This window comes from Budorcas taxicolor, chromosome 1 (genome assembly GCF_023091745.1).
Source record: "Budorcas taxicolor isolate Tak-1 chromosome 1, Takin1.1, whole genome shotgun sequence".
Taxonomy (NCBI): Eukaryota; Metazoa; Chordata; class Mammalia; order Artiodactyla; family Bovidae; genus Budorcas; species Budorcas taxicolor.
This window is the reverse complement of record NC_068910.1, coordinates 74663960-74690823: the sequence shown is the minus strand read 5'-3', so window position 1 is coordinate 74690823 and position 26864 is coordinate 74663960.

Here is a 26864-nt window from a genome sequence, read left to right as displayed (position 1 = left end):
TAGTCCTTAGCCTTCCCAAATACAGTGAAGATAGTTAATGAAAAATGTCAGGGGTACAAATTAAAGGAATGGGGATTATTTGGTATCTTATTCATCTTCAGAACATTTATCAATCCTCTTTCTTTAAACAAAGAATCATTGAGATTAAGAAGTAATATATGTTTAAACTTCTGAAACTGTTTTTAAGATATTTAAAGTTATGGTAATTTTATCTTGATTTTCCTCTTAAGTTATACATTTTGGGAAAAAAATGGTATTACTTCCTTTGTTTATTTAAAGAAAAACACATTTCTGAATTTATATGTAAAAATTTAAGACATATTGAACAGTATAAAAGCAAAACTAAAAGTGCCCTGAATTATCTACTACTACTTATGTAACTGGACTTCCCTGGTGTCACAGTGGTAAAGAACATGCCTGCCAGTTCAGGAGATACAAGTTCGATCCCTGGGGTCAGAAAGATTCCCTGGAGAAGGAAATGGCTACCCACTCCAGTATTCTTGCCTGGGGAATCCCATGGACAGAGGAGTCTGGCAGGCTAAGTCCATGGGGTCACAAAAGAGTTGGATATGACTTAGTAACTAAACAACAACTCAGGTAACTATGCTGGTAATTACTCAGAATTATCCATTATCAATATATTTTCTACTTCCTCTATTCAGACATATTAATGCATATGTAAATTTACACTACCATACTTGCATGTGGTGTATGTGAAGATGTTTACACCTAAATCAAATCTGTCAAATGCTGGATAGTTTTAAATGATGCTTTGTCACTTAATTTGTCATTGACTGTTCTTCAAAAATATGAATTTTGAGAAATCCAGAAGATAAGAACATATGGATGCACCATATTTTATTTTGAAGGTGAAAGTGAAGTTGCTCAGTCATGTCCGACTCTTTGTGACCCCATGGACTGCAGCCTCCCAGGCTCTTCCATCCATGGGATTTTCCAGGCAAGAGTACTGGAGTGGGTTGCCATTTCCTTCTCCAGGGAATCTTCCCGACTCAGGGATTGAACCTGGGTCTCCCACATTGCAGGTGGACACTTTACCCTCTAAGCTACCAGGGAAGCTGGATATTTTATTTTACTATCCTATATTTTGGGGCATTTCAGATGTTTCCAATTATCTGTTATTAAAAATAAGAGTACAGTGAACGCTTTTGTAAATCAACTTTCTACTCACCTTTGAGGATGTCTGGAGTAAATGTCATGAGTGATTATTTTTGCTTTTTTTAAAATGAAGTATACTTGATATACAATATGAGTTGCATGTGTACAATATAGTAGTTCATAATTTTTTAAGGTTATATTCCACTTACATTTATAATAAAATATTGGCTATATTCTCCATGTTGTACAGTATAACCTTGTAGCTCATTTTATACCTAATAGTTTGTGCTTCTTAATCCACTACCCCTACATCACCCCTTCCCCTTCCATCTCCTCAAAGATGACCACTAGTTTCTCTCTATATTTGTAAGTCTGCTTCTTTTCTGTTATATTCACTACTTTGTTGTATATTTTAGAGTCCACATATAAGTGATGTCATACTGAATTTGTCTTTTTTTGTCTGTCTTATTTCACTTAGCACAGTGAAGTGAAGTAGCTCAGTCGTGTCTAACTCTTTGCAACCCCATGGACTGTAGCCTACCAGGCTCCTCTGTCCATGGGATTCCAGGCAAGAATACTGGAGTTGGTTGCCATTTCCTTCTCCAGGGAATCTTCCTGACCCAGGGATTGAACCCAGGTCTCCCGCATTGCAGGCAGATGCTTTACTGTCTGAGCTTAGCATAATGCCCTCCAAGTTCATCCTCGTTGTTCAAGAGACAAAATTTCATTCTTTTTTATGGCTGAGTAGTATTCCAAATAAATAGCTATTTAAAAATAATGTTTGGTACATATTTTCAACTTTCCCTCTGGAAGAAGTGTATCAGTTTCTCCCTGTCACAAGGGTGCTATCTCATTGTATTCTCATGTACTCTTCAGAATATAATGCTAAGAACAATGCTGGGCAAAACTGCCTCTGATTGTTTTAATTTTATTTTTATCTTTGTCTCTGATAGTCAAAGATCAGTGATACATAAGATATATTTCTTATATCAGTGCTCTCTAAGACATATTCATTTTCCTTTCCTTCCTTTAAGCCTTGAAAAGTAATGGTAATAGTTACCTTGTGGGGAAGTTAGGACATATAAATATGTATGAGCATGCTATATACATGTTAGGAATTATTATTGCTTTTAAGCTGTATGTCAAGATGGAGAAATCTTCATTAAGTGAGAGTCAGTTGTAAATAGCATGCCCCCTGCTGTCTCCTTTCCTGTCCTCGTGTGAAATGAGGCCCTTGGGGCCCACGTTGCACTTACTCAGGTCTCTTCTGATTTTAACCACAGCTGTGGTGGACAGAGCATGGAAGCTCAGATTCTTCTCTTCCTGCCAGGATTTTGCTGCAACACTTGCGTTGTCTCTCTGCAGTCCTCCCCAGAGCCTTCTTCAATGCACGCGTCCCCCAGCTGGTTCACACTGGGGAACCCAAAGGTGCAGGGCTGAAGGAGGATGGATGCCCAATGGGAGGAGCCAGTGAAAAAGTGTTCCTCATCATTCAGATGATCGTTGCTGGGTCCAGGGGACCAAGGGAATGTGCCCCAGCGAACCTGTGCTCTGTCTCTTTGGATCGCAGTGTCCGGGAATCCCTGCTGACATAGTGTTAAACCTGCTCCCAGGGTCTCTGCCAGCGCTCGGGTTGGACTTCTCAGGAAGCAGTTTCTGAGGAGCTTAGCACGCAGCCTGTTTAGAAAGAAGTGGTCTTGAGATGGAAACCTGGAGAAGCTCAGGGAAGGAAGCGGGACTGGGCAGAGAGTGAAGTTGAGCTGTGTTGCAGAACTTCCCAGGTGGTAGTTAGTGGTAAAGAATCCACTTGCCGATGAAGGAGACCCAAGAGATGCAGGTTCAATCCCTGGGTGAGGAAGATTCCCTGGAGGCGGGAATGGCTACCCACTCCAGTATTCTTGCCTGGAAAAATCCCAAGGACAGAGGAGCCTGGCGGGCTACAGCCCATGGGGTCGCAGAGAGTAGGAAGGACTTAGTGACTGACCACACATGCACACAGGTCCAGCAAAAGTCTTAGCTGACTGCCTGGGAGCTCGGGACCTAGAATTGGGCCAGGTGGGGCAGTCCTGTTTAGTCTCACATCAGTCAGTCATTGAATGTGGGATGCCCCTGGAATGCGCATGACCTTAGGTGAGACAGCTGAGCAGTCCTTAATGGGGCTAACAATGAGCAATGATCTACCTGCCTGCAGTGACCCTGTAGGATCAGGCAAAAAGAAGGGGGTTTGGTATCACATTACAGGGCTCACTTCAGCAGACCCCTTCCTAAGAGTCTGTCCTCACAAGAGGATATAAGCTCTCTGGTACACACACCCTGCCACCAAGTGTGGCCAAGGAGAGGCTGATGGCAGGGAATGGGGCATTGGGGGTGAGCTTGAATTCTTGAGCCGGGATTTCTATATGTGTGTGTATGAAGACCTTTGAGATGTGGGATGTAGCTGGCGTAGGAAGGAAAATGGAACAGGGTCAGGCCTAAGGCTGGGGACTGGCTCTTCTCGCACTTCATGCTCTAGTGAAGTGCCCCCAAAGGTCAGAGGATTGTACATTTGAACCAGGCCTCCCAGGTTGTTCTGCAGGAATATTTGCCAAGGCAGAAGAGTAGAGAACCTATTTCATTTAACAGTGTATTAACTTTAAATATTTAAAAATCTTTAGATAAATAGAAGAGGGGGTCCAGTTTGTACTATTGTGTTGAGTCCTGCAAATGTGGCAGGGGACTGTAGCTGACGGTTTCCCCCTGTTGAATCACTTCTGGATAAATTCAGTAGTACAGTTTTACAGGGCACAGGTTCACTTCGTAAAATTTCTCCCAACTGAAATCCTTAAATTTAATTGTTTCATATTACTCTTCAGTTTACCTGCTTCAGAAAAAGATAATGGGGCCTAGAGACTTCCTCCTTAGGAATTATGGTCATATTCATTTCACCCACTGGAGTCAGTCATATGATCCCCCTTGCCCATGCTCTGATGCACAGGCTTTGGAGTAGCTATTTTTACTGGGTCGTTTTCCAGTATCCTGTGGGCCAGTGGGAGCCATGCTGGGAAACAATCACATTTTCATGACCAGATCGAACTCCCAGCTGCTAAACTCCTTTAGGGTAAGAGAAGAGCAGCCCTTGCTAAAGATGGAAGAACTTTCTTAGAGACATTAGGTTTTTTTTTTTGATGCACATGGCCCATTTCCCTTCTCAGCTGGAATCCAATCTAAAGTAGGTGGTTTATCCCCCTTTATTGTCTCACATAAGCTAGAATTCTTGCTCACTTGCTCTTCTTGTTTCTAGTAGACATGTATTGTTTTTGCTCACCCTGAAACATGTCCCCTTTACTTTAGCGATCTCCCCTCCTGCTCAGGTCATGGGTCTGGGAGAGCTGTCAATCACAGTGATCTGCGTTCCTTCCCCTGCGTAGGGAGTGGGTGAAGGGAGTGTCCATAATCCTGGCACATTTGGATAATCTTTGCCGGGTCTCTAACTTTGAGCAGAGTCACAGTTTAGGCTTAAAGTTGGTTGATACTGACTTGTTCTAAGGAAAACGTCCAGAAGAGACCTGTTATTGCTACTGAAGTCTCTCAGGGTACCCTTACTTATCCTTACTTAAGCTTGCAAGGTTGGCTTTCCTTCTGATTCTGCGAGCTACCTTGAAGCTTTCCAATAAGTTCTTTTGTTTACCTGAGTTAGCCAGAGAAGTGTCAGGCTGTTCTTTCTATTTGGAATGCCTTCCTGCAACCCAACTCTTATTTCCAACTTGACTCCCTACATTTAACACATGTTACTTTCTTGACTTGATGAGATAGTCTGCTCCCCACCCTACCCCCACCCCCATCCTAGAATTTTTCCTTGCTGGTTGCCTGTATGGCAACTCAGAAATCTCTCTGATTTACTGCAGGGAACTTTTGTTATCAGAATCACCATTGGATTTTTCTCTCCTAGTGTCTCTATTAGCTTAGTGTGATGATTAAATCTAAGAAACTAGAACTCATAGTGCTCTATGCTAATGTAGATAGCTATGTTTATCCTTTAGAAAGTTCATAAATTGGACAAAAAGCTGAAGTAAAATTAAAGTAGTGTTAAACTGTTCTGTTTCAGAAGTGTGTGTATCAGAAATTGATTGTTGTAATAATTGTCTCTAATAAACAATAGCAATCTTCAGTGGGATATAGCAATATGTGTTTATTTAGCTTCTGAGTCTGCAGGTTCAACCAATCAGGACTGGATTGGGTTCATCTCAGGTGTTCCCCTGGGTTGGGAAGATCTCTTGGAGAAGGAAATGGCAACCCACTTCACTCCAGTATTCTTGCTTGGGGAATTCCATGGACAGAGGAGCCTGGCAGGCTGCAGTCCTCGGGGTCACAAGGAGTCGGACACGACTGAGCAAGGAATGCTTTCACTTTTCATTTTCACATGTTTGCAGTCAGCTGGAGGTTGGGTAGGGGCTCTGCTGATCTTAGCTAGGCTCTCTTCCAGGTCTGGGAGGCTTCTAGGATAGCTTTGCTAGGATGACTGGGGCAACTCAGCTCTGGTTCTTGTTATTTCTCATTCCCTGGCACAAGAGGGCTACCCGGGGCATGCCTTTCTTATGATAGTGACAGAAGCAAGCTCTCATGCAAGTACCTTCCATGTGCTTGTTTGTGTCACACTCATCACAATCTTACTGGCCTAAAATGAGTTCAAATGTCTGAGTACAGGATGGGAGATTGCTATAGAGTTACAGACAAAGGTTATAGATATAGGGAAGAATGGCAAACTGAGGCCATTATTACCTTTGATCTACTACAGAAGTACTATTTTTTCTTTCTTTTCTCCCCTGCTTTTCTACATTTTATGATCTTTCTTCAAGAAACTCTACAGCCTATTTAATAAAGCAAAATTTCTAAACTGCTAATAGAACAGACTGAAATTTGTTGAATGCTTAGAACTGTATATATATATATGTTACATACATTTGACTACTCCATTGGTTAAAGTACATAGTAATTTATTAACACCAAAGTAGCTAACCTGCTTTGCATTCAGGTTATTTTCATATTTGGTAAGTACATCTTTCCCTGTTTCTATTCAGTGTGACTAGAATTGGCAACTGAGTGCTGAAATTTATTTCTTTTGTAGACTTGAATGTACCAGTAATACCCTGGTGAGGATTAAGTGCTGTGTATTATCTTGCTATGGACTGAACCTAATGAGCTGCCTACTTCTGTAAGCTGTTTACAGTGAGTTTGGAATTTCATAAAACTAGAAGACAAATCACCGGAGTCTACTCATTATCTTCTTTTTACATCAACTTTTTGGTGTCCAAGTGATTGTCATGCTTTAAGAGGGACACGAGGCATGTAACAGGTTTATTTTGAAGAAGCTGGTCATTTTTGCACTGTACCTTAGAGCTGAAACGTTGACATTCTGATCATGAAACAGAATTTACCTTGACTGTGGTCCAGTTATGAAGTCTGAAAGAGAGACCACCTCCTCAGAGAGGTCTTTCCAGATTATCCTCTAAAATATCTACTCTCTATTATTATTCCCTAACTCATTCTTGTTAGTTTCTTTCACACAGCTCTCAACCATGCATAGTTTTTTTTTTCCCATGTTCTTAACCCTTTTATTTATTTATTTTTAAAATTTTATTGGAGTATAATTGTTTTACAACATTGTGTTAGTTTCTGCTGTATAGCAAAGTGAATCAGCTATACATATACATGTATCCCTTCTTTTCTTGGATTTTTTTTTCCCCTTTAGGTCACCACAGAGCATTGAGTAGAGTTCCCTGTGCTATACAGTAGGTTCTCATTAGTCATTTTATACATAGTATCTGTGTAGTTGTTTAATTATTTGGCATCCTCCCCCATTTGCCAGACCATTTGGAATCCCAGCATGCCTTGAGGAGGATGCGGGCTTGATAGGATACAGCTACTGGCTTCTGTCCAAGGTCTAGCTCTCAGCCGCTGCTCTTCTGCCTTATGTTCTTACTTCTGGTGCTACATCTTGTCCCACTGCCTATGCTTTTCATTTTCCAGGCCATCTTCTAAAACACCTATAAAATTGTCAGAGGAACCAGAATGTTCATTTGCAAAATAATCAATGAGTATTTTGTGCTATAATCCAAAGTGCTTCCAACAGTTGACTCTTAGGAAAACCTGGCTTTTAAATGCAGACATGGATATTTGCAGCAGACATCTGCCCAATTATAATATTGGTAATACAAAAGTCTTTTTAAGTCCATACTTTATGATATGCTTTGCAGGAAAATGCTTCTTAGCAGTTTTCATGGAATCTTGTCTTTTGCACAATAAAATGAAAGGCAGTTCTCCATTTTTGTGCAGCTATTTGACAAAGTGAAATCCCCTTTTTAAGACTGAAAAGACAAAAGAGCAGTGAAGGATATTTGGTTTGTGATGATCACTTACCCGGTTGGTGAAAGCGGAAGGTGTTTCTTATGTGATAACAATTGCATTTTAAATAAGTAGCAGAGATGAGTCTCATTTTATTCAGAGATAGTAGTTGTACAAAAATCAAATTTTTGTAAATTGAATTATAATATACAATACCCATAAATATACAATATACAGTATTAAATATACAATACCCATAAATTACTTACAGGACTTTTTGTTAGTAGAATATTTGTTTTACATAATAATTGCTCAATATTCACCAATATAAATTCAGATACTTAATTACAATAGTGGTTTGTTTTAAAAAGGAATATATATCATACACATAAAAAGTACATATAAAGCACACAGATCAAATATACATATTTATTATAAGGTAATTTGTGGGAGAAAAGAAAAAAATGCATGTTTGTGAAGGACTCAGCTGTTTCTAAACTTGTAGACATAATGTTTGATACTTGAAAAGTAGTTGTATTGATTTATAAAAAATAGCATATTGTTATCTCTTAAGCTGGGCAAAAGTTAGCCACCATAAAAGAAGAAAACAGAGTTTCTTAAGTTAAGGACTAATTTTATATTTTTAGTCAAACATTTCTATGTTTGTTCAACTTGTTACTTGGAAAGTTTCAACTTGTTATTTGGGAAGTTTTACCTAAAGAATTTTATCCTTTATCACACACCATCATTTTACATAGGTGTTACTGTTGAAGTTATTTTGAACCCTTTCCTTCGTGAGTTAGAAGTTAAATGTCATGTTCCCTTTCTTTGAAATGGGCTTAAACTAATTCTCTATTTTGAACTAAAACTTTCAACGCTGCCTCCTGCTAGTAGGGTTCCAATTGGTTAAATAAATGAATAGGTGATAAATAAATACGGTTGGTCCTTGAAGAACACAAATTTGCACTGGCTTTTTTTCCCAACAGTAAATATTACAATACTACATGATCTGTGCTTTGTTGAAGCTGCAGATATGGAGCAATTGTGAATACAAAAGGCTGACTGTAATTTTTAAGTTAAACGGAAATTTTCGACCCTGCCTTGTTGAAGTGTCAACTGTATATTCTGATTACCACAGCAAATCTCTTTTTTTATTATAGGGAGTCTGATTATGAAGGTCAGATCAGGTAAACAAAGCTGCTTTTACATCTGCAAAACACACAAATCAAATATACATTTCATTGTTCTTAACTGACCAAAGAATGTACATTATATTAACTTTATTATAGTGGAGAATTGCATTCATTTTAGTCTATACACATTTTAGTGGATTGAATGGCGCCCCTCCCCCCAAATATGTCCATATCCTAATACCAAGAACCTGTGAATGTGGCCTTATTTGGTAAAAAAAAAACAAAGTCTGCAGATTTAGCTAAGTTAAAGGTCTCTGAAAAGTGAAAGTGTTGGTTGCTCAGTCATGTCTGACTATGTGTGACCCCATGAACTGTAGCCTACCAGGCTCCTCTGTCCATGTGATTTTCCAGGCAAGAATATTGGAGTGGGTAGCCCTTCCCTCCTCCAGTGAGTCTTCCTGACCCAGGGATGGAACCAGGGTCTCCTGCATTGCAGGTGGATTCTTTACCATCTGAGCCATCCTGTCGAAAAGATAAAAGGTCTCTGATGAGAGCACTCTGGATCTAGATGAGATTATCTGGGTGTGCCCTAAATCCAGTGACAAGTGTTCTTGTATCAGAAGAAAAGACACAGAAACTTTGAGACTCAGAGAAGGCCATGTGACGACAGAGGCAGAACTTGAAGAGATACGGCTGCACCTCAGGGGCCACTTGGGGCCACTGGAAGCTGGAAGAGGCAAGGAAGGATCCTTCCCTAGAGCTTTCTGGGGATGTACAGTCCTGTTGACATTTCGATCTTCCCTTCTCATCTCCAGAACTTGGAGAGAATAAATTTCTGTTCTTTTAAGCCATTGAATCTGTAGTAATTTACTTATGACAGTCTCAGGAAATGAATATATACATCATATAGGAAGAGACCAATATGTTAAAGAGAATGAAAGTGACCCAAAAGGGGTCATGGTTCTTCATGCTGGACAATGAGGAAGGAGGCAAACCATCAGGAAGTTCATCTCTTACTTCTCCACTGAAAAGAGAACTTGGATAAAACTTTCACCTACTTCTGCTACCAAGATGTAAAATACTTATTTATTAATTTTTTGTTGCAGTATATAGCATACACCCTACAAGGCAGACAAGTCTCAAGTGATAAATTTTTATATGTTTGTTTATGTTTATATACGAATGTGTTTTGAATTTCTACACACACACGCACACATACATACACATTGTTTAACTGTAACCACCACCCAGATGAGAATGCAGAGTGTTTCCAGCATACCAGAAGGAGGTCATGGTTATTTGAGGAGGCTTTATGAATGGTGGAAGAACGAAGAAAAGCTAAAAACAAGGGAGAGTGTGAAAGGTACATCCAATTAAATGCAGGTTTCAAAGGATAGCTAGAAGAGACAAGAAGGCCTTCTTCAATGGACAGTGTTTAATAATAGAAGAAAGCAACAAAAGGGGAAAGACTAGAGATCTACTCAGGAAAACTGGAAACATCAAGGGAATATTCCGGCCAAAGATGGACATAAAAAAGGATAAAAACGGTAGAAACCTAGTAGATGCTGAAGAGAATGAAAGATAACATGGAAAAACTGTATTAAAAAAGATCTTAATGAATTGGATTACTACCATGATGTGGTTAGTCACCCAGAGCCAGACATTCTGGAGTGTGAAGTCAAGTGGGCTTTAAGAAGCTGTTAATAAAGCTAGTGGATGCAATGAAATTCCAGCAGAACTATTCAGATCCCTAAAGGAGGATGCCATCAACGTTTTACACTCATTGTGTCGGCAAATCTGGAAGACCCAGCAGTGGTGACAGGGCTGGAAAAAGTCAATCCTCATCCCAGGTCCCAAGAAGGGTAGTACCAAAGAATGTGCTAAGCATTGGACAGTTGCACTCATCTCCCATGCTGGTAAGATCATGCTTAAAATCTTGCCTGCTAGGCTTCAGCATTATGCTAACCAAGAACTTCCAGATGTCCACACTGGGTTTAGAAAAGGAAGAGGAACTAGAGATCAAATTGCCAACATTTGCTGGATCATAGAAAAAACAAGGGAATTTCAGAAAAATACCCATGTTTCCTCAACTACACTAAAGCCTTTAAATGTGTAGATCATGACAAACTGTGGAAAGCTCCTAGAGAGATGGGGATACCAGACCATCTTACCTGTCTCCTGAGAAACCTGTAGACAGGTCAAGAAGCAACAGTTAGAACCCTGTATGGGACAACTGATTGGTTCAAGATCAAGAAAGGAGTACAACAGGGCTGTCTGCTGTCACCTTGCTGTTTAACCTTTATGCTGAGCACATCATGAAGAATGCTGGGCTGAATGAGTTACAATCTGGATTTGAGATAGGCAGGAGAAACATCAACTACCTCAGATATGCAGATGATACCACTCTAATAGCAGAAAGTGAAGAGGAGCTAAAGAGCTTCTTGATGAGGGTGAAGGAGGAGAGTGAGAGAGCCAGGTTTAAACTAAATATTTAAAAAACTAAGATCATGGCATCTGGCCTCATTACTGCATGGCAAATAGAAGGCGAAAAGGTGGAAGTAGTGACAGATTTCCTCTTCTTGGACTCCAAAATCACTATGGATGGTGACTGCAGCCGTAAAATCAGAAGACGATTGCTTCTTGGCAGGAAAGCGATGACAAACTTAGACATTGTGTTGAACAGCATAGACATTACTCTGCCAATAAAGGTCCATACAGTCAAGGCTATGGTCTTCCCAATGATCACGTACGGTTGTGAGAGCTGGACCATAAAGAAGGTAGAATGCCAAAGAATTTATGCCTTTGAGCTGTGGTGCTGGAGAAGACCCCTGAAAGTCCCTTGGACAGCAAGGAGATCAAACCTGAATATTAAGGAAGATCAACACTGAATATTCACTGGAAGGACTGATGCTGAAGCTGAAGCTCCAGTATTTTGGTCATCTGATGCGAACAGACAACTCATTGAAAAAGTCCCTGATGATGGGAAAGACTGAGGGCAGAAAGAGAAGAGGGCATCAGAGCATGAGATGGCTGGACGTCATCACCAATGCAATGAGCGTGAACTTGGGCAAACTCTGGGAGATGGTAAGGGACAGGGAGGCCTGGCATGCTGCAGTTCATGAGTCACAGTGTCGGACACGACTGGGCGACTGAACAACAACAACGATACGATCTAGGAGTCCCACTCCTGGGCATCTATCTGGAGAAAACCATAGTTGGAAAGGATAAGGCACCTCAGTGTTCACTGCAGCACTATTTACAGTAGCCAAGAGTTGGAAGCAACCAAAATGTCCATCCACAGATGAACGGATAAAGCAGATGCGGTATATTTATATGACGGACTGTTGACCAATAAAAAAGAATGAAGTCATGCCATTTGCAGCAACATGGATGGACCTGGAGATTGTCGTACTAAGTGAAGTAAGCCAGGCAGGCAGAGCTTTACAAGCTTTTTGCCCCTTAGATCTACCCCTCTTCTTTAATTGCAGTTACCTTTCTATTTGAACTTTAGGAAATTAGGGGCAGAAATAGTCATTCCTTCATGGGCAGAATTTAATTTTTGTATGTATTGATTTATTCCTAGAGAGCTTTAAAACTTGTACTTTGTGTCTATATACATTATGGATTTGGACTCTAGTTCTTCAGTTTTCCTATCTGTAGTCCCCCAGATGCTATTGTTATATTGTCTGCTAACAGAATAGGCAATCTTTTGGGTGGGTATATAAGTTATATATTCCTATATGTTGACTATTAATTAAATATTAACTCACTTTAATTACATTATTTAAGAATTAATATTATAGGAATAGTATTATAAAAATAGTAATTGGAGAAGAAGTGATTTACAATGTTAGATACACAAGATCAGTGTTCGAGCTGATCTTAAGTTTCCAATTACTCAACTACTCAAGTTTCCAATTTTCATTCAGCTATATTTTGTGACTTCTACTTTTAAATTGTCCTTGATTTATTTTCTTAACACATCATAAATGTTATTAGAGAACACAACCATTGTAAATAATTAAGAGAATAAACTGTTAGTGTATCATATGTATATTTATGCCCTGGGGCCAAGACACTAATCTATTATTTTAAATAATGTGTTCAAAACATTTAGTATTATATATTATGGGAAAATAAATCCCCAAGGAATAAATAATTTGCTTTTAAGATTAAAATGCTTTACCTTCCTATTTAAAAATGTTGATCCTAAGAAGCTGAAACTAAATTTGCTTAGCTTCTGGATTTTTTTGTGTTGTTTTGTTGTTTTAATGGGAGAAAAAGAGAAATTGCCTAATGTTGGCTTAAACATATGGTCTTATCTCGGGAGCAGTCATAAGGTTTTAATAGAAAGTGTAGAGCATTAAAAATAGGATTTTGGGTGCTACTTTCTTGAGCTTGGTTAGAGGACAGAACAATTACACAGTGGTTTTATGAGCACTCCTGATGTGTAATATTTATTTTTATTTGCTCTTCATTTATATTTAGTACATGCTGTAAAACTGCATAAGGCTATCAAGTAACTTTAAAAGTTGTAATGGGATATGGTTCTCAATGAAAAAAATTTTTTTAAAGATTCACTTTGAAGTGTATTAAAGACTCATTTGGCTGAGTCAAGCAGCCTGTAAGCATCATAGATTTAATTCAGACACATAATAAAACCTTTCCATGTGCTTGCAGAAATAATACAAAGATCAATAACCTGAAAGGGGCAGTGGAATGAAAATACATAGTAGATGAGGCTCATTTTGTATGAGACAAGAGAAGAGAAGGAATATTTAAGGCTTAGTGACAGATTAATACGGTCTGCTTTCCATTTTGCCTGCTGTATTGCCAGAGAGTTGCATCTATTTCCAGAATTTTAATCAAAATCACTGAAGGAGAAAAGTGGGCATTCAGAAAAATGAAACTAGTGGATGCCTAAGGACTTTCAGCAAAATAGTATATTCTACATGGCCTGTTATCTCTCTTGATTTTATAAGGACCTCATCTTTGAGTTTTGTTGGACATTATATACCTAGTCAGTCTGTGAAGTTATAATAAATGATGAGACTATCATGATACCAAGAAAACTTTCTTAATTTTTGCCTTTAAAAAATGTTAGGGGACTTCCCTGGTGGTCCAGTGGATAAGTCTCCAGGCTCCCAATGCAGGGGGCCTGGGTTCAATCCCTGGTCAGGGAACTTCATCCCACATACTGTAAATAAGAGTTTGCATGGCATAACTAAAGATCCCATGTGCTGTAACTAAAAGATGACATGCGCTGTAACTCAGATTTAGTGCAGTCAAATAAATATTAAAAAATGAAAATGTTAAGATATAAAATGATAGAAAAACTGGTTCTTGATATTGTTGGGCTTCCATGATGCCTCAGATGGTAAAGAATCTGCCTGCAATGCAGGAGATCTGGGTTTGATTCCTGGGTTTGGAAGATCCCCTGGAGAAGAGCATGGTAACCCACTCCAGTATTCTTGCCTGGAGAATTCCACGTGCAGAGGAGCCTGGTAGGCTATAGCCATGGGGTCACAAAGAGTCAGACATGACTGATCGACCAACAGTAACACTTTAAAAGTAGCATATTGACCCCATGGATATTTGCATATCAGCCAGAAAGAAAGAATGATCTTAAGTATAATAGTTGTTCCCATTGATATCATGCATTGAGGCTGTTGGTCTGGTTGTCAATGTGAGTGCCTTCTGCTTTCATTGTATTTCCATGGGTCTTTTCCCAGCTTTGCAAGAGACATGAGAGAGATGAAGAGCAGGTGAGGACACTTATCAGATAATGCAGGATCTTCTTTTGGTCAAGGCTAAATAGCAGGGGCAAACTCAAATGCCTACAGGGATTGGGTGGGCTGAGTTTAACAACTCAAACTGAGTGACATATAACAAATAGCACAGACCTCAGAGTCAAGAAGTGGCTGTAACTACGAGAAACCAGAGTATTTGTGCTTGGTTAAAGGGGTAATTATTGTTAATACCTCAATTCAGTTCAGTTCAGTCCCTTGGTCGTGTCCAACTCTTTGTGATCCCATGGAGTCACCAGGCTTCCCAGTCTATCACCAACTTCCAGAGCTTAGTCAAACTCATGTCCATTGAGTCAGTGATGCCATCCAACCCTCTCATCTTCTGTCTTCCCTTTCTCCTCTGCCTTCAATCTTTCCCAGCATCAGGCTCTTTTCAAATGAGTCAGTTCTTCGCATTAAGCGGCCAAAGTGTTGGAGTTTCAGTTTCAGCATCAGTCCTTCCAATGAATATTCAGGACTGATTTCCTTTAGGATGGACTGGTTGGATCTCCTTGCAGTCCAAGGGACTCTCAAGTGTCTTCTCCAACACCACAGTTCAAAAGCATCAATTCTTCTGCATTCAGCTTTCATCTGTAGTCTACCTCTCACATCCATACATGACCACTGGAAAAATCAAAGCTTTGACTAGATGGACCTTTGATGGCAAAGTAATGTCTCTGCTTTTTAATATGCTGTCTAGTTTGGTCATAGCTTTTCTTCCAAGGAGCAAGCGTCTTTTAATTTCATCCCTGCAGTCACCATCTGCAGTGATTTTGGAGCCCCCCAAAAGAAAATCTCTCACTCTTTCCATTGTTTCCCCATCTATTTGCCATGAAGTGATGGGACCAGATGCCATGATCTTAGTTTTCTAAATGTTGAGTTTTAAGCCAACTTTTTCACTCTCCTCTTTCACTTTCATCAAGAGGCTCTTTAGTTCTTCTTCGCTTTCTGCCTTAAGTGTGGTGTCATCTGCATATCTGAGGTTGCTGATATTTCTCCCAGCAATCTTGATTCCAGCTTGTGCTTATCCAACCCAGCATTTCTCATGATGTACTCTGCATAGAAGTTAAATAAGCAGAATGACAATACACAGCCTGACGTACACTTTTCCCAATTGGGAACCAGTCTGTTGTTTCATATCCAGCTCTAACTGTTGTTTCTTGACCTGCATACAGATTTCTCAAGAGAGAGGTCAGGTGGTCTGGTATTGCCATATCTTTAAGAATTTTCTACAGTTTGTTGTGATCTGCACAGTCAAAGGCTTTGGCATAGTCAATAATGCAGAAGTAGATGTTTTTCTGGAACTCTCTTGATTTTTCGATGGTCCAGTGGATGTTGGCAATTTGATCTCTGGTTTCTCTGCCTTTTCTAAGTCCACCTTGAACATCTGGAAGTTCACGGTTCATGTACTGTTGAAGCCTGGCTTGGAGAATTTTGAGCATTACTTTGTTAACATGAGAGATGAGTGCAATTGTGTAGTAGTTTGAACATTCTCTGGCATTGCCTCTCTTTGGAATTGGAATGAAAACTGACCTTTCCAGTCCTGTGGCCACTGGAGTTTCCCAAATCTGCTGGCATATTGAGTGCAGTACTTTCACAACATCATTCAGGATTTGAAATAGCTCAACTGGAATTCCATCACGTCCACTAGCTTTGTTCACAGTGATGCTTCCTAAGACCCACTTAACTTTGCATTCCAGGATGTTTGGCTCTAGGTGAGTGATGACACCATCATGTTTATCTGGGTCATGAAGATCATTTTTGTATAGTTCTTCTGTGTATTCTTGCCACCTCTTCTTAATATCTTTGCTTCTTTTAGGTCCATACCATTATTAATACCTAGCTCTAAGCAGGAGAAGGCAATGGCACCCCACTCCAGTACTCTTGCCTGGAAAATCCCATGGACGGAGGAGCCTGGTGTGCTGCAGTCCATGGAGTCGCTGAGAGTTGGACACGACTCAGTGACTTCACTTTCACTTTTCATTTTCATGCATTGGAGAAGGAAATGGCAACCCACTCCAGTGTTTTTGCCTGGAGAATCCCAGGGACGGCGGAGCCTGGTGGGCTGCTGTCTATGGGGTCGCACAGAGTCGAACATGACTGAAGTGACTTAGCAGCAGCAGCAGGAGCTCTAATCAACTGCATAAAGGTCTATCATTGCAATTTAATAAATAATTGTATTTTAGAGCTACAATCATCATCACTTTTCCTATGGACAAAATTAGAACTGAATTCATGAAACCCCAGGGAGTTTCGTACTTGTTAAAATTATTTTTGCTTTATTGATGAACCATATGGGTAGAACAGCTACAGGTTCAGTACAGCAAACCTAATGTTAAAGTTGTGGTCATAAAGCTGATGTCATAGCCATGGTTTGCACATATTGCTTTGAAGATCATTAATCAAAGGAGTACCTACTATGAGTCATGAAACTGGAAGAGTTATAAAGATAAAATTATCCATCTTAGTTTAGCATCAATGGATATAATTTAAGTGCATTCAGCAAATAAAAGTCATGCAATTTAACATGTTTCATACAATGTTTATGTTACACATTGAGTAAACTGATTTCAGTACTTATTTTGGTTTCTAACTATGTGACAAATACTCTCAAATACTGAGTATTTACTCTTGAATTTCTAATTTCTCATATACCATTGATGGGAACTTGCAATACTGATGCCACTTATGTTCGGTGCTAGAGTGCTTATATACCGAATAGCATTTGGAATATGAGATGACATTTGTACTTCCAAGGAGAGTACAGAAGCAATTTTAAAATGTAAGATGAAAGAAATCTCAGGGGCTAAATTTAGTCCTTCTTTGTATTTTCTCAGCCAATGCCTTTCCCCGACTCTAGAGTGAGTAGCAACACACACCCTTTCTGGTCTTAACACTAGTTCTGACTAGGACAGGGGTTAAATTGGGAGTTTTCAGTTCCACCAGGAAGTAGCAGGTGATATCATTTTATAGACACCGTCCTGGTCGGTTTTTTTGCTTGGCTAGGGTGGGCATTCCACTGTAGAGGTAACAGCCGGGCTTGGATCATGGACTTGGTTCACCTCTATGTCTTTAGCTCCTCTTTCCTGGAGTGTTTTGCTTGTGACCCAACTGGAATTCCAGTCTATGAGGCCAAAGCCCTGGTGTTTCTCACGTGGTGCTGTATCATCCTTCTTGTACCATCAGCTACTTGGTTGGCATCCTTCTCCAAGCATCATCAGAAAATAATTAATCTTGTCACTTTTACTGCTGTTAGTTCATTCCACCCTTTGGATTGGACCTTCCTGAGCAGTCATGCCTGTGTGAACCAAGCTGATTTCTCAAAGTGACCTTGAACAAAATATATGAATGTTTTGGGTACTTAGTTACTCCTACACAAAGCTGAGTATTCAGTAGTCTCAAATGTGAAGTTTCCCTCTTCCCCTCTTCAAGGGAAGTCCTAGTATTTTGTGGTGGAAACTGTCTGAGCCTCAGCAATATTTTGCAGAATTTTGGAAGTTCTTTAGTATCAGAATTTGAATCCCCAAAGTACCAGCTAGGTCCACCTTCCAGAACATTGTACCGTGTCACTTCCATAAGATTATATTAGAAAGACAAGCACCATCACAGCATCAAAATTGTTTATCAAGAAAAAAGTTATTAGGCAAAGCCAGTTTTTCCTTGATTATGTCAAAATGGTCTTTAGCTAGCCATGAGATATGCTCATATAGAATTAACTTTTTATTGAAAAAAGATGCATATGAATTCTGATTTTTATTGCTTCTTTGGCAATGGCAATAAAATGTTTCTATCAGAAAAATCTGATTAAATATACAGTTTCTGCAAATATCACCATTTTGGAACTGGGTTTTATTTTGCACACTGGTGTCATCACAGTAGGGCACATATTTCTTATTCCTTTTTTGTTCCTTTTCAAACAACTTTATGTCTCATAATAAGATTGCTGTTGACTTGGAAGCATGAATTGAAAGCTTTACAAATTATTATTATGCCTTTCACTGAGAAAGGAAAAGAAAAGTAGAAAGTATGAAAAACCAGGTAACTCTTGCCTTTGAGTTAAAATTTTGGGAGCCTTAGCTTTATACCTCTGCTCTTGGCTAATTTAAATAATATATAGTAAGACTGAGTTAGAAAGTGAGCCCTTCTCTGGCATACAGAGGGAGTGATTATGATGATTAACAAGAGGCATTTTCCTTGGATTGTATTCTTGGCTCCAGGACAGATTTTATTGGATTCCCTTCCTAAGCCACCATCCACAGTGTTATGAACATACATCACTTGCCATAGCTAGGCAGCTGAGAAATGCAGCATGGTATCTACTCTGCTGAGGAAAAATTTCATTTTCAAATCTCTTATCTTATATTCTTATGACTTGTGCACAAGAACATTCTTCACTCTGTAGAAGTAAGAGTTTCTCAGTTTCATTATCAGACCTGGGTGATCTATTCTTTTCACACTCACACAATTATGTTCTACATTCTGAAGATTATTGAGTGTACTGCCAACTGGTCTTTCAAATATATTCTTCAGATCCTGCTCATGCTTGAATAATGTCATCTTCAGCATGTGTTCATGGCTGAAATAATGAAAAAATATTTGCCTAAAAATGAGTTATATAATAATTGAATGTTACTTGAAGCAGTGCATATGATATAAGCTGGCATTTAAAAAATGTAGTATATTGATATTCACATAAGTGAAATTTTGTGAAGCTAGCTATAATAAAAAAACTAAGATAAGGGCATCTGGTCCCATCACTTCATGGCAAATAGATGGGTAAAATGTGGAAACAGTGACAGATTTTATTTTATTGGGCTCCAGAATCACTGCAGATGGTGACTGCAGTGATGAAATTAAGATGCTTGCTACTTGGAAGAAAAGGTATGAGAAACCTAGACAGCATATTAAAAAGCAGAGACATTACTTTGCAGACAAAGGTACTACTAGTCAAAGCTATGGTTTTTCCAGTAGTCATGTATGGATGTGAAAGTTGGCGCATAAAGAAGGCTGAGCACTGAAGAATTGATGTCTTTGAACTGTGGTGATGGAGAAGACTCTTGAGAGCCCATGGGCAGCAAGATCAAATCAGTCAATCCTAAAGGAAGGCAATGGCACTCCACTCCAGTACTCTTGCCTGGAAAATCCCATGGGTGGAGGAGCCTGGTAGGCTGCAGTCCATGGGGTCGCTAAGAGTTGGACACGACTGAGCGACTTCACTTTCACTTTTCACTTTCATGCACTGGAGAAGGAAATGGCAACCCACTCCAGTGTTCTTGCCTGGAGAATCCCAGGGACGGGGGAGCCTGGTGGGCTGTGGTCTATGGGGTCACACAGAGTCAGACACGACTGAAGCGACTTAGCAGCAGCAGCAAAGGAAATCAACCCTGAATATTCATTAGGAAGACTGATGATGAAGCTGAAGCTCCAATACTTTGGCCACCTGATGTTAAGAGCAGACTCATTGGAAAAGACCCTGATGCTGGGAAAGATTGAGGACAGGAGGAGAAGGGGCTGACAGAGAATGTGATGGTTGGATGGCTTCACTGAATCAATGAACAAGAGTTTGAGCAAACTCTGGGAGATAGTGAAGGACAGGGAAGCCTGGCGTGCTGCAGTCCATGGTGTCGCAAAGATTAGCGACTGATCAACAACAGTGGTGTTAGTAAGGATAGGATGAATTATGCTGCAGTAACAAATTAGCTCTGAAGTCTGGCTTAAAACACACAATAAAGGTTAGATACAAAAAGAAGTTTATGTAATGATTACACAGACTCTTGCGGTTCAGGAAACTTTCCAGGGCAGCTTCTTTCTGTGTGATGACTGTGTGATGACTCAGGAACCCAGTTTGGTTCTTCCATTTCAACACATGGCCTCCAAGGTTGCTTCTTAAACAGAAGAGAGGCTTTTGAAAGCCATAGTTTGGAAGTGAACTAAGTTACTTCCACTTCAGTTTCATTTCCTAGAACAGGGTTTGTCAACCTTGGCCCTATAGGCATTGGGGCTGAATGATCCGTTGTTGTCAGAATGTCTTGTACTTGGTAGGGTGTGCAGCAGCATCCCTGGGCTCTTTATACTAGATGTCAGGAGCACCTTCTACAGCTGTGATAACCAAACATGTCTCCAGACATTACTAAATCTCCCCCAGTGGAGTGGGGTGGAGAGGTGAGGGGGAAAATTACTCTCAATTGAAAAGCACTGAACTAGAACTAGTCATTTAGCTCTAACTGCAAGATTGTTGAGAAAAATGGTCTTCTTGTGTTCATAAGAAAGAAAGGAGAATCAGATGTGGATACGCACTGCTGCTGCTGCTGCTGCTAAGTCGCTTCAGTCGTGTCCAACTCTGTGTGACCCCATAGATGGCAGCCCACCAGGCTCCTCTGTCCATGGAGTTCTCCAGGTAAGAATATTGGAGTGGGTTGCCGTTTTCTTTTCTAGGGGAACTTCCTGGACCAGGGATTGAAAATGTGTTTCTTGCATTGGCAGGCAGATTCTTTACCACTGTGCCACCTGGGAAGCTCATTTCTGTAATACATTAGCTAATGGAAACAGAGAAATTTCAAAATTTTACTATATTTCGTATGTCTAAACATATATGAAAATGTTAGTATGTTTTAATTTCAACATGAAACAAATAATATTCCATGTTCAAAGTAAATTTAATGACTCTTAAAAACTAATTAAAATTTTAAAGTATAAAAAGCACTACTTAAATAAAATTTATATATTAAAAAAGTGAAAAATACATTGAAAGAATTATTAAAAGAGGTTGAAATTATAACTTTTGTATTTGATAAGAGACTTAAACATTAACTATAATGTAAATATGAGCATTAGAGAGAACAAATTAGTGCTACTCTGAAAACTTGTTTAGCATCTCTGAGCATATGTTTAATGTTGAAGATAATTTCTTCTTTGACATTAAAATAGCCATTTCTAGGACAGACTAGTTAAATGTATACTTGTTCATGCATGTTGGGATCTTGGTAATTTGCTTTGTAAATGTGTTGCTAAATTGTATGCATTAGTAATGGAATAAGGAATATATATTAGTCACAAGATAATTAGTCAGAATTCTTCCAGTTATAAGACAGAAACCTGGTGGAATCATCTTCTGGGAGAGACAGAGAGTGAGAGAGAGAGAGGGAGAAAGATTGATATATTAAAAGGAGTTTTTGTTGTACACTTCAGTTCAGTTCAGTTGAGTCGCTCCGTCGTGTCCGACTCTTTGTGACCCCATGAATTGCAACACGCCAGGCCTCCCTGTCCATCACCAACTCCTGGAGCAAAGCTTTATTTCTTGTTCATGTTATATTCTGATTGTGTCTCTGGTACACACACATTCTCCTTCTGGGAATTGGGCTGAAGAAGCACCCCTGAAATAATTGTAGAACCAAGTTATGGTTCTTAATATTTTTGCTTGTATGTATCATATTCCTTTTGCATATATTCTGTCAGTTAAAGCAAGCCAAGTGGCCAAGGCTGATGACAAAGGGTGAGAGAAATATCACCTACAGGGAGACAGAGCAAGTGACATGACCAAGCAAGGGACATAGAGTCCTCTTTCAGAGAGGGCCACATATCATTGTGAACAGTACTAAAATCTCAACAGATATTGAGATTAATCATTGAAGATGGATACACACCTAGAACTAGGGGCACAACTGTAACCATCTCTGCTTCTTCCAGCTATGGAAAGTGCTGCTGCTAAGTCGCTTCAGTTGTGTCCGACTCTGTGCAACCCCGTAGACAGCAGCCTACCAGGCTCCCCCGTCCCTGGGATTCTCCAGGCAAGAACACTGGAGTGGGTTGCCATTTCCTTCTCTAATGCATGAAAGTGAAAAGTGAAAGTGAAGTCACTCAGTCATGTCCGACCCTCAGCGACCCCATGGATTGCAGCCTTCCAGGCTCCTCTGTCCATGGGATTTTCCAGGCAGGAGTACTGGAGTGGGATGCCATTGCCTTCTCCAACTATGGAAAGTAGGATGAAGTAAACAGCAGTCCTGAGTTTCCATTCTCCTTGTTAGGAACAAACAGAAGGACTTCTCTCCAGGAAGTAGTTCTGAGCATCCCTGGTGAGCTGATTTGTTAGAAGGAACTTGTACTTAACAATAACATGACTGATTGACCCTACTCAAATATCCACTCTACATGGTTAAAAGTAGGATACTGAGATTCTAACTTGACCATAATCATGTCTTAAGTGGGGAAAGTGTGTTTACCTCAAGGAAGGCAGGAGACAGTGTTGATAGAAGTAGGTACAGGTGCAGGGAAGACCAGAAAACATGCCCACTGTGTACAGAAATGAAGTCACTGAAAGGGAGTAGGTCATAATATAAAGAAAAATAAGAAAGGTGAACTTTCCCATCTTCATTTAACTTTTCCCAAGTCCCATAGTTACACAAAAATCTTTGCCACAGTAAAGGGACTGCAGAGAGCACAAAAATAAATTTTGGGGAAAAATAATTCCCTCAGTGCTTCTTATAAACCTTCGAATAGAAATCCAGAACGATAAAAGCTTATTGCTCCATTAAAGTTATATTGTTAACTTGGCAAGGAAGATAACTTAAACTTGCTTTACTCTGGTTCCCAATTAGTATTGATTTTTTTTTTCAAAAATTCTTTTGATACACTGACATTCCTTAATGTAGTGAGTTGAAAAATGATCAGTGAACCAACAATTATACATTGTAGCCACTTCTAGACATGTCTGAGATAAAGAGGAGCTCAAATTACAGTCATTGACTTTGAAGTATTTGCAGGTTAAAAGTAGAGATAGACACATTCACATGAAGAGATAATAGCAAATACCAAATGGATAGAGACAATGAGTTGTTCATAGCCAGGGCTCTTAAAATAGTTGGCTGAGATAGTGTAAGAAAATGAGAGCACTGAGATCTCAGGGGCAAGGCAGACAATTGGGGCAAGTTTAGTATAGCACTCATTGTAGTACAGGCTCCATTCCCAAAGGAACATGTCTGTCCAGGCAGGTAGATGAACTGTGATGTCAGAAGGCTTTACCAGCAGGTTCTGAAAATTTAAGTTTCCATACTAGGACAGTGGTTCCCAACTCAGGGTAATTTGGCCTCCTCAAGAAGATTTGGCAATGTCAGGAAATTATTTTGGTTGTCACACCAAAATGGGAGGTGGTACTATTGGTATTTGGTAGGTAGACACCATGGGTACACATCCTACAGTGCATGGGACAGCCCGTCACAACAAACACTGTGTCACGCGTTGTGCTAAGTTGCTTCAGTCTTGTTCAACTCTTTGCAATCCCATGGACTGTAGCCCACCAGGCTCCTCTGTCCATGGGATTCTTCAGGCAAGAATACTGGAGTGGGTAGCCATTCCCTTCTCCAGGGGATCTTCTTAACCCAGGGATTGAACCCAGGTCTCCCACATTGCAGACATTGCAGACATTGGTGTCTGAGCCACCAGGGAAGTCCAAACAATGATCCAGCTCAGATTGTCAATAGCATTAAGTTTGAGAAACCTGGCATTGGAAAGTTCAGTGGAAATGAGGTAGATCTGGACACGGGTGAAGTGTAAGTAAAAGAATCAGTATATGTTAGAGTCACTGCGAACAATGAGCCCATGTGAGTGTGTCTGGTACAGCAGAGCCCATAAAAACTTTGTTCTGAAGTTTTTCCATTTTCATACCTTACATTTCAATTCGGGCCCCAAATTGGCAATTTTTTCTTAACTGAGGGAATACTAACAGTGCTATAACAATTGGAAGGAGACTTAGAGGTAATTTAGATCTCAGGTCAAGAAAACTCATATATCTTCAATACCCAGACTAGTAATCAAATATCTGACTTAGGTCAGGTGTAAAATTAAAAGGAGGCTCTGTGAGCTGAGAGGACCCAAAAGAAACAACACCCCAGCAGCAATGAGCATACCTACCACACAGATCTTGGTTTTTAATACCTTTCTCTAATAAAAGGAACCAAGGCTCCTGGAGAAATGAATGATTCTAGGAATGGGGAAGAAAATGTAAAACATGACTCTTGAGCATCTTATAGTATCAGAAAGCAAGAAAGTGCTTGAAAAAAGGTTCAAACCCATGTTGATAGGAGTGTGTCAAAGAATAGAATGCAACTAAAAGGCTTCAGAAAGCAAATGCTAGGACAATCCACAAAATATAAAATAAATATCCATGAGTTCATATTGGAATAAGTGAATAAAGTATCAGTTTTAAAAGGAGAAAAAACACAAATCTCCCATACAGAAAAAAATCCAAGTAATTTGTAGAGATATTTCACATGAAGGGGCAAGAGCATAACTCCCACTCCTTAAATGTGGGTTGCACATAGTTCAGTTCAGTTCAGTTCAGTCACTCAGTCATGCCCAACTCTTTGCGACCCCATGAATCGCAGCATGCCAGGCCTCCCTGTCCATCACCAACTCCCGGAGTTGACTCAGACTCACGTCCATCGAATCAGTGATGCCATCCAGCCATCTCATCCTCTGTCATCCCCTTCTCCTCCTGCCCCCAATCCCTCCCAGCATCAGAGTCTTTTCCAATGAGTCAACTCTTCGCATGAGGTAGCCAAAGTACTGGAGTTTCAGCTTTAGCATCATTCCTTCCACACCCAGGGCTGATCTCCTTTAGTATGGACTGGTTGGATCTCCTTGCAGTCCAAGGGACTCTCAAGAGTCTTCTCCAACACCACAGTTCAAAAGCATCCATTCTTCGGCGCTCAGCTTTCTTCATATAGTTACTTCCTTCTAAAGTATATAGTGTGGAAAGGAAGAAAAAGTACCTTTACAGTGGAATAGCCTAACAAACACTGCTTCAGCCAGGTGATCAGATCAATGTCAGCAGTCGTAAATCATGTTGACAGTAGGTACTGTTGATATGATGTCATGAGAATGGTGCTTTACTCTCTTCCTCCCCCAGACTTACAACCCTAGTCTATTTATGAGAGAAACATCAAACAAATTTCTATAGATTAGCATCCTACAAAATACCCTGCCAGAATTCCTCAAGCCTGTCATAGTCATCAAAAACAAGGAAAAGTATGCAAAAATGTTGCAGCCCAGAGGAGCCCCAGGAGACATGATGACTAAATGAAATGTAGTATCATGGACGGGATCCCAGAACAGAAGTCTTACCGAGTCTAAACTTGTACTGCTCACAGCCCAACAAGCCAATACACTGAGGGATGAGTTGTTGGGGCAGGGGGTAGTGACGTTATTTGGAAAAACAGAAGACCAAGAAGATGGTGAAGTAGTGTCCCAAAGAACCGTCTTGCCTGAATTAGAATTAAGGCTTTTTTATACTAAAAGGGGAGGGGGTGTGGCTGACTATTGCAAATTTCTGGGTGCAGGAATCGTTTGTTCTTGCACCTAGGTTCTTGAATCTATGTTTGGTCACAATGTGCCATAAACCTCCGGCAAGACAAATGTTATTCTCCATTCTGCAGCCTTTTATCTCTATATAAATGGAAAAGTGTTGTACTTTTAAAGGTCATAGCCTCGAGAATGGGCTATTCTGTATATTTCAGGCTATAGGCAATATATATATATATTTTAACAAAAGGTGCAGAGCCAGCATGACTAAGTACAGGCCACAGAACACGAAGATTAGGCCTACAGGAATAGATCCAATCTATTCCTGGTATCTGGTCAATTTTTCAGTAAATACAAGACTATTCAAAAATGATGTCTATGAATTTAGAAAAGATATTCTTTTCTTTTTTTGAATTTATTATTTTTATTGAAGGATAATTGCTTTATAGAATTTTGCTGTTTTCTGATGAAGGAGTAGGGCTATGATATACTAGAAAGTGAATGATCTGCCTATCTGGCATTTTGAAGGCTGACAAAAAACAATGGATTTGGCTTGCAATGAAACCTGTCCATAGGTGTCAAATTTGTTACCCCTAATCTAGTCAGGCTCCTTCAGTAATCGGGTCAGAGTCCAATCTTGAAAGGTTTACCAAAGTCACACAACTATCAGTTGCAGAGTCCGGCCCCAGAAGTCAACTTCCTTCACTTCTGGGCAGTGTTCTTTCCTCTCTAAGCCTGTGCTGCTGAGGTGATGCATATCAGTGAAAGTGGCAGGCGTAGTGACCAGACAGTTCATCTTTGCTCTGGAGTTTAGATGTGTGTGAACAGACCAACACTGAAACCTGTTGCAAGAGAAAAGCAAAATTCAGGAAACAAAATTCTAAACATATCTATGAGAAGGGCAATTGTATCCTTTGTCAAACTTTTTTTTTAAAAACAAAGTACAATAATTCTTTATCATATCATGAAGTTCACAGTAGCTAAAACTGATGAACAAAGAATAGTAAACTTGTGGGTCTTTATTTTCTACAATGGTAATGAGGATAGAATAAAAAAATCTGGAGATTTAGAAAAAATCTGTAATTATTCAAATGTTACACAATGAGATATTTAAGTAGGAGTCAAAACACAGCTAATTCCTAACTTGGCCAAGCTATAATTTTCATGACTATGGATATGACAGAACCTAATGATAAAGCTAGGAAAATGTTGC